General features: G+C 35.5%; 1 protein-coding gene across 49 annotated transcripts in view; it reads right to left on the bottom strand.

Moving 5' to 3' along the window:
- The window catches only part of PAM (peptidylglycine alpha-amidating monooxygenase), a 275,240-nt gene that overhangs the window by 179,077 nt on the left and 81,312 nt on the right, over positions 1–14,851 (bottom strand). For 11 of the 49 annotated variants that reach the window (XM_063665066.1, XM_063665063.1, XM_063665070.1 and 8 more), the window contains exons 2-3: positions 14,759–14,805; positions 13,936–14,041 (exon numbers count right to left, since the gene is read on the bottom strand). The exons of 31 other annotated variants lie outside the window; for them this stretch is intronic. The gene's annotated coding sequence lies outside the window, so the exon portion shown is untranslated. The remainder of the gene's footprint in view (positions 1–13,935; positions 14,042–14,758; positions 14,806–14,851) is intronic. 7 more of the 49 variants (XM_063665064.1, XM_063665057.1, XM_063665074.1 and 4 more) reach the window with 1 other exon arrangement.

Here is a 14,851-nt window from a genome sequence, read left to right as displayed (position 1 = left end):
TTCATTCTGATTTAGCCAAATTAATATGTTAAAATGGCCTATTTTCCTTGTTCCTAAAACTTTGTAATTGTCTCCTTATCTTTTCACAAAATGCCAAAAATGTGCTTGCTATCAAAAAGGTCAACATCTTTTATCAGTAAGCTTTATCTTAATCAAATGCTGGCTTTAAAATCAGAAAAATGAGTGAGTTAAGCAGTATTATTTGCCTAAAAGAGAATAAAATTTATGATAAATTTTCCCTTTCATTTTTATATTTAAATCACTATTAGTATTACATTGTAATGAGATAAAGGCTCATTAAGGCTGCCTTTGTTATGTAAAAACAAAACACACTGGAGGGGATATTCTTTATCGAGTTCCAATTATCCTCCAAGGATATACCAAATGAGATACCATTAAAATATTTAAGTTTAATTATGCAACGTGTTCCAATATATAATCAAAATACATATACACACAACCTAAGTATTCACTCACACTCCTGAATCTTTTGTATTTAAATTTTTCTCCTAAGGAGAAAGTCAACAGTAATAAAATTATAGAAAAATTCTAAGGGAAAGCAATCCCATTTTTATGCACATAAAATAATATTTTCTAAACGAATCGTGCACCTGATTACTGAGCAGAGTTCTCCTCACAGTCAGTTTTAGGTTTTCCCAATCTCTTTCCTCCTGTTCCAGCAGATTCAGTCAATAAACTAATCTGCTTTTTGTCTTCCCAAAATAGAACCTACCAATATGAGTTTCCTGTCACCCCATATTTGTCCCACCAATTAATTAATTTGAATTTGGGACCAAATGGTAGTCGGTAGTTACTCCTGCTTTTTTTTCTACATTTCTTTCTCCTAGATTCTTCATATCAGAATTTCCCAGATATCTGGTTTTTTGCAGGGCGTTGTATGAGCTGTAAAGAAGACATGGCTCCGTTCCCCACAGCTGTGCAGCTTGAAGTACCACAGCCCCCCCAGCCGCCCCCTCGACCACCCGTGCTTGGTGGGGAAGTCAAGTACTGTCCACCAAGTGGCCATGTGATCTCCTTTAGCCAACAAGGAGGAACAGAAGTGAATTGTGTCCACGCTGAAGTTTTAAAAGCCTGTGTGTAATTCACCACACTATTTTTCCCTCTGCCAGTGAGCAGTGATGCTCACAGGGAGGCTCTTCTAACTGCCTACTCACACAAAAAGAGAGAGGGCAAGTTATGGAACAGCCCTCTAATAGGGACTTAAATTTAGAAATTACTCAAATATTTACATGAAAAAAGAATATTAAAGCAGATGAGCCAGATAACTCTAAGGAGCAAATTTAATTATTTTCCAACTACTCAGCAGGATGGGGGTTTATCAAGAAGTTTATATCAGTTACAGAGAAGACAGAATATGAATTTCAATACCTTCATCCATGCTTACTTCTACTCAATGCACTATGTTTGCTAAGGGCTAAAAAACATCCTCAGTTCGGAAGAAAGCTCATTTGTTTTTTTTAACCCAGCAAGCATCAAGCTTCATCCTGCACATTCCACTGTTATATCCCCAAACCTAGCATACAAAAACACATTGACATACTTAGTAAATGTTAAGTGAATGAATGGGAACAAGGAATAATATAAAGAAATACATGACACAGTTCTTCAGGATCTCATAGTAAAGTTTAAGGAAAATGGCGCATACCAAATTTGGATACATATCAAGTTTTGAAATAGAAAATAAATGTTTAAATGATTTTTAAAATGAGAGTAATACATACACATAGTTAAAAGTCAAATAGTACTAAAAACCTACAATGAAAACAGCATTCCCTTGCCCAACTACTCCAAATTCTGCCCCTGAGATGCAACTATTTTCCACTCTTCTAGCAGAGTATTCTGGTACTGACATTCATTTTCCCGAATATGTTGATATTCTAATTTATCACTTTCACAGTTCCATTAATTATCTATTGACTTCTTACTGTGGAAGATGAGGATTTAAGTGTCCTATCACATCCCACCAGCATTCCAATAGACTCACATCACAATTTTTGGTTAAATTAATATTTAAGTTGTTAAACTATATAACTAATGTTCTCCACTGAACCAAGTAGTATCCCATGATTGTTACCTTTATTTGTGCACCTTTTTCTTTTTCCTTTTCTTTTTTTTTTTTTTTTTTTGTTTTTGTTTTTGAGACAGTCTTGCTCTGTCACCCAGGCTGGAGTGCAGTGGTGCGATCTCGGCTCACTGCAACCTCCGCCTCCCGGGTTCAAGCTATTCTCCTGTCTCAGCCTCCCAAGTAGCTGAGACTACAGGTGCACGCCACCATGCCCGGCTAATTTTTTGTATTTTCAGTAGAGACGGGGTTTCACTGTGTTAGCCAGGATGGTCTCGATCTCCTGACCTCGTGATCCACCTGCCTTGGCCTCCCAAAGTGCTGTGATTACAGGCGTGAGGCACCGCGTCCGGCCACCTTTTTCTTTTTACTAGAGTTCAGGAACTGGAGCATGGTTCCAGATCCGTGTTGAGAATATCTTTATTTTAGTTATATCCATGATTGTGTTTGGGTGGATAGGGGTTTATATAATGACAATCATTTCCCCTAAGAATTTTAAGGATATTGTCCCTCTGTCTTCTTATAGTCCTATTGTTTAGAATTCAGGTGCCATTCTGATTTTTTATAATTTATTTGTGATATCTCAATCTCTTTCTCTCTCCATTCTCTGGAGGCTTTTAAAGTTTTCTCCTTGACTTCTTGTTCCAAACTTTTATTGATGTGCCCTCATATGGGTCTTTTCTCATTCATCTTGCTAGGCCATTCTAATCTGAAGACTTAAGATACTGATTCTGATAAATATTCTTACATATTCTTTGACAATTTCTGTCCCACATTTATCTCTATCATCTTCTTTAAAACTCCTATATTTAAATGTTGGACCTGCTGGAATGATCCCCCCAAATTTCCTGGCATTTATTTTCCACTGTCTCTTTGTTTTTATCCTTCTTTGTGAGGGATTTCCTCAACTTTACCTATCAACTCTCTCCATTTTCTAGTTTCAGTTCTATTATCTGTTCCTCCCTACATTGTTTCAGCTGAGTTCTTTTCTCTCTCTCTTTTTCAAAATTCTCCCTTTCTCCAGACACCTCCCTAAAAAGTCTGATGATTTGTGACTGTGTATTTGCATTTCAGAGTGAGACACTAACAAGCTGTCTGGTGCTGCTCTGGAGGAGGCCTGAGCATCAAGTTGGTCTTTTCTTTGTGGGACACTCATAAGTCAGTATATGTAGGGTTCCCCTTTCCACAGTGAGGCTTTTCAATTCTCCAGGGAAGAATCCATCCATCTGCTGAAGGGTTAACCCTTTCACGTAAGGGCCATGTGTTAGTCATCTTTGTTGCCTTTGCCGTGTACAGTAGGCACCAACAGTATCTCATATTTCTAAAATGCAACAGTTTATAAGGTATATTCACAAGATTCCCCAAAATAATCAGAAGGAGAAAGCAAAACAGGTATCAACATCTTCTTCTTATAACTGGGAAAAGTAAAGAACGGTCAAGTTCTATGACTTCTGCTTAAAGAAAAAACAGAGGAAGAAAGAGAAGGACATGAAGAGAGAGAAAGAGAACACATCTGGTAATCCAAATAAATTTTACAGAATTCTTTTCCTTAGGCATTTCCTCCTTCTGACACTCACAGAAGATCATTCTATATATTCTGCAAATCCCAGCATAAAGAACAGGTTTGTCAGGAGGATCATGAAGGCTATTTGGAACAGAATCCTCAAAAACCAGTGTTTTTCATTGGCAATAATCAATAATATTTTCACCATGTTCTTATTCTGGCTATAATAGAAATAATGTTTTGCAAGATAAATTATCAAAATAGGGCACAATGGAAGAAACTGTAGGATGTAGTATGTATTTAAAGATAAAACTTTATAATTCTCTGACCGATTTCAGTTTTAATTGAGTTTCTTTAGGATATTTCCACCTAAATAAGTTTTCCTAGGAAATTTTGCCCCTTATCATCTGAAGTACTCTCACTGGAATAGTCTTAGGAAGTAGTTTAGAGAGCAGAATGATATTAACCTAAATGTAATTTTACTATCTTTAGCTCACTCAAGTAGATAAATTTTCACAGCACAAGGAATTTTAAATATCGAATTTTTTTTTACATTTTACTAAAAATTTTTTTCCCAAATAAAGAGTTGCATTCACTGCATCAACCAAAGCAAATATTTTATAATGATCCCAGTGAAACCATGCCCACTCAAAAAACTGAAGTGGTCTTCTTACTTGGCACAAAAACCTTTTGAGATGGAGTTTCGCTCTTGTCACCCAGGCTGGAGTGCAGTGGCATGATCTCAGCTCACTGCAACCTCCACCGGCCGGGTTCAAGAGATTCTTCTGCCTCAGCCTCCCAAGCAGCTGGGATTATAGGCACATGTCACCACGCCTGGCTAGTTTTTGTATTTTTAGTAGAGATGGGCTTTTACCATGTTGCCCAGGCTGGTCTTGAACTCCTGACCTCAGGTGATTCCAGCAGAAGGGTTTCTTAATACAGGGCAAGATGCTGTGTCCTGAAATCTGAGTACCTTAGACCATTTGAGTGAAGGATAAGGAAAAATGAGTGCTTAGGAGCTTAGTAAAATGGGACTCGGGAGAAAGAAGAAGATGGTCTACTTCTAAGTGGTAGAATCAAAGCAGCAGCACTAACCACACTCTCCCAGCCTTGAAAGGTATGACCCATGTAAGATATGATGACCCTCTTCAGCCATAGATAATTGCCCACTTGACTTAACTGGGTCCATCCAAATATCTCTCCCTGCTAATTTGAAAAGAAGAAAAGGAGATGTTAGTTGATTTGAAAATTCATGTGGAATCAGGGCCAACTTGACATTAGAGTAAGCCAAAGCAAAGCTACGAGTAAGCTAAAGTGACAGAAGAATTGAGAAGCCAGAACATCACTTTGCAAATCAAGAGAAGAAGGGAGCAGGCACAGAAAGAAAAGAGATAGAGATCAAGCAGTGCCGTAAGACAGCACGTGACCAACCTTAGTTCTTGACTGTTCTCTTCCATACCCAAAGTCCTTGCTATATATCCTGCCTTATTCTGGGATGTCCATGAAGTGGCCTGCTCTTTCACTTGTATAAACACTTTTTATTTGTGGGTTTCTACTCCTTGAAACCTAACAGCCTGACTGAGACAGGCAGCTTCAAGGAGGAAGCTGTGTCTGAGCTAACCACCAGGTGTTTACCAGGTGGCAGTGGAGAAAAAGCATCCAAAATAGAGGAAACTGCTTATAGATCAATCTTGAGGCAGGAGACCGCAAGTTGAGTTTTTAAAACTACAAGTAGTTAAGTACAACCAGAACACACAGAGGGATGAGAAATAAGACAGGAGAAAAGGGCAGGAGCCAATGCACAAAGGACCTCATGATCCATGCCTAGGGATTTATCTTTATCTTACAGGTGAGAAGATCACATGTGTGTTTTACAAGCTCATTCTGGCAGTGACGTGGAAGCTGAAATGGAAGTTGGGGGCAAACTGGAGACAGGTGACCAGTGAGAATGTGAACTTCTCAAGGGTAGCTGTATATTTCATTGTTATTTTCACCATCAGGGAGTATTTTAAGGGTGGAAGAAAAGGAAAAAAAGCATCATCTTGCTTCTAAGAAATAATTCAGCACAATTCAACACCCCATGAAACGTAAGTTGGGAAGCTTGGTTAGTGGTATAGTTAGTGTATACTTCAGGCCTGATGTTTTAAAGAAACTACTACAGCCTAAGGGCTTGTTGACCCATGAGCAAATGCACCACCAAATGTGAGCTAGTATATGATAAAACATAGATCACAAAGGAAGCTTACACTTTGAAATACCACATAATTTCACACTTCATTTCCCCAGTTCTCATCCTCATTTATTAATTTCCCATCATAACATAAAGCCATATCAAGTTTTAGTTACTTCAGGAAACCTGGCACCTTGCATAAAGCCTGATAAAAGCATTAATAATTAAAGAATGACTTTGAACATAGGGCATCTAAAACTCTTCGGCACGATGTTTTCATGCTATTCAGTAACACAAAAAGAAAACATTTGTACCCCTGAACAAATGGAAGTATTGGATGTTCTGACCTTAATTAGTTTAGATAACAGGACAAATCGAATCCCCAAATATTTAAATGAATGAAAATGGAGCCATCAGATTTTATGACAGTCTAGGCTGTAGAAAAAATAAACTTCCTACCTTATCAGTAATTTTCCTTACTCATGAATGTAGAAAGTGAACATTACATTTATAGCAAACAGCTGATATTCTAGCAACTGACCACACAGCATCACTTTAACATTATGCTTTGACTCTTGTTTTCTCTTTCCACACTCAAAATGCCTGTCAATTGTCTCCACTTATCTATGTATATAAATAAAACATAACCTGTTTTCCCTTATGGCTAGATCCCCATACTTAAACTATACCCTGACAATGCTTTCTTTGTCTCTCATTTCATGTGCCCCTGGAGTGCAGCATCCTAACCACATCTGAAACGCTGTTTGTTATAAACCATTTTAAAAGTCACCTTAGTTACAAACAGCTGCTCAATGTGTGGCCCACGGACTGCAGCTTTAGTATTACCCGGGAGCTTATTGGAAATGCAGTGGCTAAGGCCCACTTAAGACTGAATGAGGAACTGTATTTTATCAAGATTCCCAGGTGATCTTGCGATGTTTGAGAAGCACTGCCAGATATTTTGGATAACACAGGTTGAGAGGAATTTGACTACAACTTACAATCTGATCTCAATTATATCTGCTAGTCTGGAGAAATGGCTCCCAAGTCCTGTATGTAAAAACTACTCCTATTTACTTCAAGAGAAGGACATTCCGAGGAAGGTGGCATGGGTTGTGAAATACAGACAAAATTTAAAGGTCCTGAGTTTATATCTAAGCTCTGCTACTCATAAGCTGTGGAACCTTGGACAAGTTACTCAGCCATGCTGTTGAGTTTTGTGTTACTTTTCCCTTGTGTTTAAGAGCCCATTCTTTTTTTTTGTTTTTATTTATATTATTATTATATTTTTAGACAGAGTCTTACTCTATTGCCCAGGCTGGAGTGCAGTGGTGTGATCATAGCTCACTGTAGCTTCGAACCCCTGGCTCAAGGATCCTCTGACCATAGACTCCCCAGTAGCTGGGACTACAGGCATGAACCACTATGCCCAGCTAATTTTTTAATTTTTTGTAGAGATGGGGGTCTCACTATGCTGCCCAGGCTGGTCTCAAACTCTTTTGGCCTCAAGCAATCCTCCTGCCTCGGCCTCTCAAATGGCTGGAATTACAGGCATGTTTTAGATCATTGTAGACTCACATGCAGTTGGAAGAAATAGTACAGAGAGATCCCACAGGCCCTTCATTCATTTTGCCCCTATGGTAACATCTTGTATGACCATAGTACAACAGCACAATTAAGAAATCTGTTCTCCATCTCAAAAAGCTTATTGTTTCAAGAATGTTATGTAAACAGAATCATATAGTGGGTAATCTGAGATTGGCTTTTTGTATGCTGCATCATCCGTTGAGATCCATCCAAGTTGTTGCATGTATCAATAGTTCATTCCTTTTTACTGCTGAGCCTGCTTACATAGTATAGATGTACTACAGTTTAACTGTTCACCTTTTGAGGACATTTTGGTTGTTTCCAGTTTTTAGCTTCTACAAACAAAGCTGCTATGAACATGTATATACAGGTTTTTGTGTGAACATAAATTTCCACTTCTCTGGGATAAATGTTCAAGAATGCAATTGCTCTTTTTTCCAACATTGTTGTACCATTTTAGATTCCCCCTAGCAATGTATGAGTGAACCATTTCTCGTATCTTTGTCAGCATTTGATGTTACTACTATTTTAAAATTTTAACCCGTGTGATAAGTGTTTAGTGATGCCTCATTGCACTTTTAATTTGCATTTCCCTAATGGGTAATGATGTTGAGCATCTATAGATGGCTTATGTGTCATCTATAATGTCTATTCATGTCTTTTGCCCATTTTCTATTTGGATTGATTTTTTTTTTACTGTTGAATTCTGAGAGCTTGTTGTATATTGTAGGCATAAGGTCTTTCTCAGATTTGTGGTTTGCAAATATTTTCTCCCACTCTGTATCTTGTCTTTACATCCTCTTCACAAGGGATCTTACAGAGAAGATGTTTTTAGCTTTGATGAACTCCGAGTTACTAGTTTTTCTTTTTATGGAATTTAGTGTCACGTCTAAGAACTTTTTATCCAGCCCTAGGTCCTAAAGAATTTTCTCCTATTTTTTCCTTATAGTTTTATTTTTTACATTTAACTCTGTGATCTATTTTGTGTTCGTTTTTGTATAAGCTGAGGCTGGGTTGAAGTTCTCTGTCATTTATTTTTTTCTATTTTCTTGGACCATCAGTTTTAAGATGTAGTCTCAATTTAATATTAACTTTGAAGGGAGGAATAAAAAGAGAGTCATTACACTAAATATACATACTCAATGTAAGAAACCACAATTTCAGTAACATTAAAGTGTTTTATCATGTAGGTCACATTTAGCGGTGCATTTACTCATGGGTCAAGTCCTTAGGCTCTAGTGGTTTATTTAAAACATAATTAGGCTTTAGGTTAGAACACTGTACAACAGTATAACTGATCAAGCTGTAGAACCCTTTCTTTTCACCTAGTGGGCTGACTTGCTTCTTAGAGCCATGTTAGAACCTTGCTTCTTAGAACCACATTTTTCTCCTCTTCCTCCTCCCTTGGAATAGTTCCTGATGGTGGGATAAGAATGTCTCTAGATTACGGCAAATTTGCCAAATCCTAACATTGTTGTATATATCAAATGGAGAAGTTATGTTTCTCTCAAAGTATGGCTCAAAAAAATTATTCAATACAGACTGTGCATTAATTCTTTGCTTTTTCTCCCATTCCTAATTGTTTTGGTTCAATAAATGATACATTAACTCATTACACTGTTGTTGTTTCAGGCTTCAAACTAAACAGCAGTACTTGAGTAAACTGTCAAAGACTAACTCACACAACACCCATTCCTCAAATAAAGGTAACTTCTCTTAACAATTTTGTACATATTTGTGTTAGTCTATTCTCACACTGGTGTTAAAGACATACCCAAGACTGGGCAATTTACAAAAGAAAGAGGTTTAACAGACTTAAAGTTCCACATGGGTGGGGAGGCCTCACAATCATGGTGGAAAGCAAGGAAGAGCAAGTCACGTCTTACATAGATGGCGACAGGCAAAGAGAGAGCTTGTGCAGGGAAACTTCCCCTTATGAAACCATCAGATCTCATGAGACTTATTCACTATCCTGAGAACAACATGGGAAGGACCTGCTTCCATGATTCAATTACTTCCCACCAGGTCCCTCCCATAACACATGGGAATTTAAGATGAAATTTGGGTGGGGACACAGCCAAACCATATTAATATTCTTCAGTCTCTTTTCTATGCATTTACACATATGTGGAGATATATATATAATATATATAATATATATATAATATATATATAAATTTAGGTTGTATTTTTGTAAAGTTAAATTATTGATATTTTTAATTTGTGTTCTATGCGTTTTCCTTTTGTAAGTCCTTCTCCCATCTGGAGATTAGGACTTACAGAATCAGAAGTATGGTTCTAATTCATTTTTGTCAATAATGTTTGGACCCATCTGAAATATATTTTTGTGTATGATATGCAATAGGAAGAAACTTTCATTTTTCATAGTTACTCAATTTTTGTGTACAGCCATATTAAATTCTTTCCAGATAGACTTGCCACATGCTATTTACCTATAAATTTAAGCATATTTTTCAGATGTTTATGCATTTTCATTGATCTAACTATCCATTTTGTTGTCAGGTTTTAACTTTGTAATAAGTACTTTTTGACATCTGAAAATTCAAGTTCCCCTTGTCTTATTTGTCTGTATTTTGTTGCTTACTATTATCTCCAGCTTCTTTTTCAAAATAAATTAATGAATCTATATTTTCAAGTTCAAGAAAAAGTCTTAGTGAGATTTTGATTACAAAAAAATTTATAAATACTTTCATGGGTGCTCTATATTGTTGCAGCTCTTCATTTATGTTCATCTGTGAAGTTATAAATGCAGATTCATAAATGGTTGGGAATGCTCCAGAAATTTGCTTGAAGCATTAAAATTAATGCCTCTCTTTCAAACCTTTAAATGTCTTTAAGTCTTTATGAATATAAAACAAAACAGCTAGGATATTCAAAGGACAGAAAAAACGCAGACTGCACATGTTCTGATAATTACTTTGTGTGTGTGTGTGTGTGTGTGTGTATGTATTTGTAGGTGTTTGAGAATGAACAGGTGGAGAAGGTAGAAAAAGAAGACTTAATTCTGGGTCCCAGAATAGATAAACAGGATGCTATTACTCTAAGTGCAAAGGACAACTGTCATATAAATGTAAATCAAAAATACTTAATCTGGAAAAAAGAGAGTAGTAACCCAGCAATTATGCTAAGTACAACTTATTAGCATGAGTTGCCTGAAAGAATTAGGCAATTCCATTCTAAATAGCTGAATTTTAATGAAACTTACTATGTATGCTGTTTCTTGTTTCTATACTAGTTTGTTTACTATTCTTAATGACAAAATTTTCTTACAAATCCAGCTCAATGACACACTATTCCTATACCAAAAGAGACAAAGTAAAAATCACATAAAGAGTATGTTTCTTCTAGTCTTCCAACAATTAAATCAGATTAATTATTAAATAAAAATATCCATCTATAACAGACACTTGCCTTGCAATATCCTTTTCCCCTTTCATCTTCATCACAAGAACTGTAATTTTTGGCTGGTCATATTACAGCTCAATTAAAAAAGGACATGCCCAGCCTCAACTGCAGATATATGAAGCCATGTGGCAAAGTTTTAAATTTTGTGTGCTCTTCTTTGCCCCTTCCTCTACCCTGCTGGCTAAAAGGAGCATGTGACGATTGGAGGCTTAACAGCTGTATTGGACCATGAGAACAGGGGCTGCATCATGAAGATGGATGAGTGATGAGCTGCAAGAAGGCTAGGTCCTGTAAATATATGGAAAATATATCACCTTATCTTCAGAATTCTTTCATTCATGATATTAATTAACTTCTATTTTATTGAAAATATTTTCACTAGTTTTGTTCTATACAGCTAAACTCAATCCCAAATTATATATTTTACTACTACTACTATTACATAATCTATATACCAGTAAAAGCAAAATTTGTAAAACTCAATTTATTATAACCACGTTTGTATGGAAATTCCTCTTCAAATTATCATTGCTATAAGAATGCATTATGTACAAGTCAATATATTTTAAATGATGAATTTTTGTCACAAAGCTTACAAGACAAAATAATCATAATGATTATTCTCTAGACTTCATTTTGCCCATGATTGTTCATCAATATAAACACTTTTGAATGGAAAAAAAAATTATAAAATCCTAAACAACAAACGAAGATAATCTACCTTTCTTGCCTTTTAAGCATCATCATTGAAAATTTAGTTTGCATAGGTGTTGTTTCTAAGAAAATACAATGTATTAATTTAATTGTACATTAATTTTACATATAAAATTATGTGTAATACATACACATATTAATTTTAATTAGGTATGTAGATAATATTTGAACTTTCATTTTTCTTGTTTTATTGCTCTGGTTAGAACCTCTAGTACAATAATTAATAGAAGCAGTGGGAGTAAGCACATCTTATTTCTAATTTCAATGGAATGTGTTTAATGTTTCAGCATCATATATGATGTTTGTTGTGGGTCTTGGCAGATAACCTGTACCCAGTTAAGAAAGTTCCTTTCTATTCCTAGTTTGTTAAGAGTTTTTATAATGACAGGACACTGAATTTTATTAAATACTTTTGGTTAAACCATTAAAAAATAATTTTTTTGTCTTTTAATCTATTATTGTAGGAAATTACCTTAATAGATTTTCTGATATTAGGCTACTCTAACTCACTGGATAAAATTTCTTTGGCTATGATAAATGTTTTAAATACATAGCTGGATTTACTTTTCACCCAAGCCTCTATAACATTTCATTTGAAGCCTCTGTGATTTAAAGACAGAAAGAAGGATGCTCTACACACCTTATTCAAACGTAACTGGCACAATTTTTTTTTTTTTTTTTTTTTTTTTTTTTGTGAGACTGAGTCTTGCTCTGTCGCCCAGGCTGGAGTACAGTGAAGTGATCTCGGCTCACTGCAACCTCCACCTCCTGGGCTCAAGTGATTCTCGTGTCTCAGCCTCCCGAGTAGCTGGGATTACAGGCACATACCACCACGTCTGGCCAACTGGCACAATTATCTAAATGATACACATTCACTTTCAGCCTCTAAATGCATTTCAAAAGTACCAGGAATAGAAATACCTCTAGCTTAAAGAGGATCTCCATAGAGTTTAACTCTTTCCAGTAACAAATTTCTGACATTTTGGGAAAAACAAATAATGATTCTACATGGAATCCTTGAATATAAACTTTGAAAATACCCAGAGCTTGTTTTGATAGAAAGTAAATGAAATTTTACATGGAGAGGGCTTCTGGGATATTAGTAATGTTCTATTTCTTGACCTGGGTGGTGGTTCTGTACAGGAGTTTACAGCTATTCTTTAAGCTGTCTAAGCTTTATACACGCATCTGTATGTATGATATATCTCCCAATAAAAAAGTAATGAAATTTTCTTTAAAGATTCCTAGGAACTCCAACACTTAGGTGTACTTCTCCCAAGATTCAGGGAATTGGAAGTGATGTCTCAAGGATTATTTCCAGATCTCTGATTCCGTATTTATTACATATTAGTTAATCCATCACTGTCAACTCTCCATATTAAATAATATTTAAAGGTGAAAAACCAGAAACTCTTCCATCTTAATCAAGATTTTAATGAAGAATTAGACATTCATGATATATGTGTCACTAATGGATTAGAATATGAAGAGAAACTAACTCTGCCTTCTCCTCACTGTTTCTTTCTTATTTTTATTTACTGCTCATGAACAGAAACTCATTATGAAACAACTATTCCCTCTGAACTCACAGTAAAACAAAAAGAAAACAAAAACAGGCATCTACGTTGAGAGTACAATTACAGTGATACTATGTTTTTCTTAAATAATAATATTTATTTAAAACATACACTCACCTAAAACCTCAGGAGTTTAAATAAGTTTTTATGCCATACATGAAGAACATAAAAGTTAAAAAACTTTATTAAATAATCTTCAAATCTTTCCTTCCCTTCTCCCCATATATTCAGCTGAATTTATCTTTTACTGTATAATAATTGATGTTTTATAAGAACAATATAAAAATAGACTTTAAGTGTGGCTATTTTCACAACAAACAAACTTGGCATTGGTGTTTTTTTATATTCTTCCCCTTCTGGAGTAATCAATGTCCAAAGAACATGATGGCCATTCTTTAAGATTGGTATTATTTAAAATGATGAAATCACATGCAGACTTAAAAGACTCTACCAAAAATTAGAGAAAAAAATGCCATGATATTTGGAGGCAATGACTGCTAATCCACAAATTGATGATACTTATTTACATTTTTAAAAATTAACCAACGGAAAATGGCAAAGAGTTCTGAAACTAAAAGAATGAACTATAATCAGTTTCTTTCCATATTAGAGATGAGCAAACAAATAAAATCATGTGCAACTAAATATTCGAAATGTAAATTACTTTTTAAATGTTACGTTAAAATGATGTTTAAAACTTTTGCTATGAAAAATTATAAATATCTATACTGGCTTCTGCATATGTATAATGCCATCATTCACATAAAATAATTTTTAAGGCTGTGGTATTTTTCTCAGAGTTATGTTATAATTTAAGGTGAGCCGCATAATTGATTGCATTATAATGAATCATACAGATCTTCAAATGACTTACCTAATTTCACTTTGCAGCTTAAAAGTGCACATATAATTATGTTGTTTTCTGCATGTTTCCCATGTTTCTCCTGATTAATTCTAAGTATGGTTCAGCATCCTGCTCTCTTAGGTTGAGAAAAATATAAATAGTGAAAGAGGGGAAACTAGTGATTAATGTACTTTTAAAATTTAACTTAATTGACAAGAATGCATTAAGTTACTTAAATTAATCCCTTATATCAGATTTTATTTTTCCATTTCATCATTTAGGTCTCAGAAAGGAGAGGAAATATTTTTGGGTTGAAGTTATCATAAAAGCAAGAACTGTAAGTTTAAACAACTTATTGATTTGGTTAAAAAATACAACACAGTTATTGAAACTAATTGGCTTCAGACACTGTGTTAGCCTCTGGTAAAACAAAGGTGAATAGAAATTATTTATTCCTACCTGGCTTTTATTGAGGGCAGGTGGGCTGTAGCATTTTGGAAGGGGACAGAAGACAAATATTGCAAGGCAATGTGAGAAGGCCTATAACTGAAGCAAATACAACATGTTGTGTGGTACTAAGATGATGAAGCAAGAGGCTGATGTAAGGCTCAGGAAAGCCTCTGAAATACATTATAATTACTGTATTCTTAATGGGAAGTAAGAAAAGGGAGGCATATTAGGCAATGTCAATCTCACTATCCTTGGCATATCCTTAAGGAAGGGAGAAGAGGTAAAGCATGCCATTGGCTTCAACTCTGGGCAGACGGAAAATGGTGAATGCAGCCAAGCTATTAGGAATCTGTGGGCTACTGTAAAGAAAAAGAGCAGGAGAAGAGAAACAGCTAGCTCTTACCATTTCAGCCTTCAGCCTTCCTGTGAGGTAAGCAGCTTTCCTTCACCCTGTGAATACACACAATTTTGCACCTCTCTCTCTCTCTCTCTCTCG

Source organism: Pongo pygmaeus, chromosome 4, assembly GCF_028885625.2.
Source record: "Pongo pygmaeus isolate AG05252 chromosome 4, NHGRI_mPonPyg2-v2.0_pri, whole genome shotgun sequence".
Classification (NCBI taxonomy): domain Eukaryota; kingdom Metazoa; phylum Chordata; class Mammalia; order Primates; family Hominidae; genus Pongo; species Pongo pygmaeus.
The sequence above is the reverse complement of the archived record's forward strand: the minus strand, read 5'-3'. Positions and strand labels throughout refer to the sequence as shown.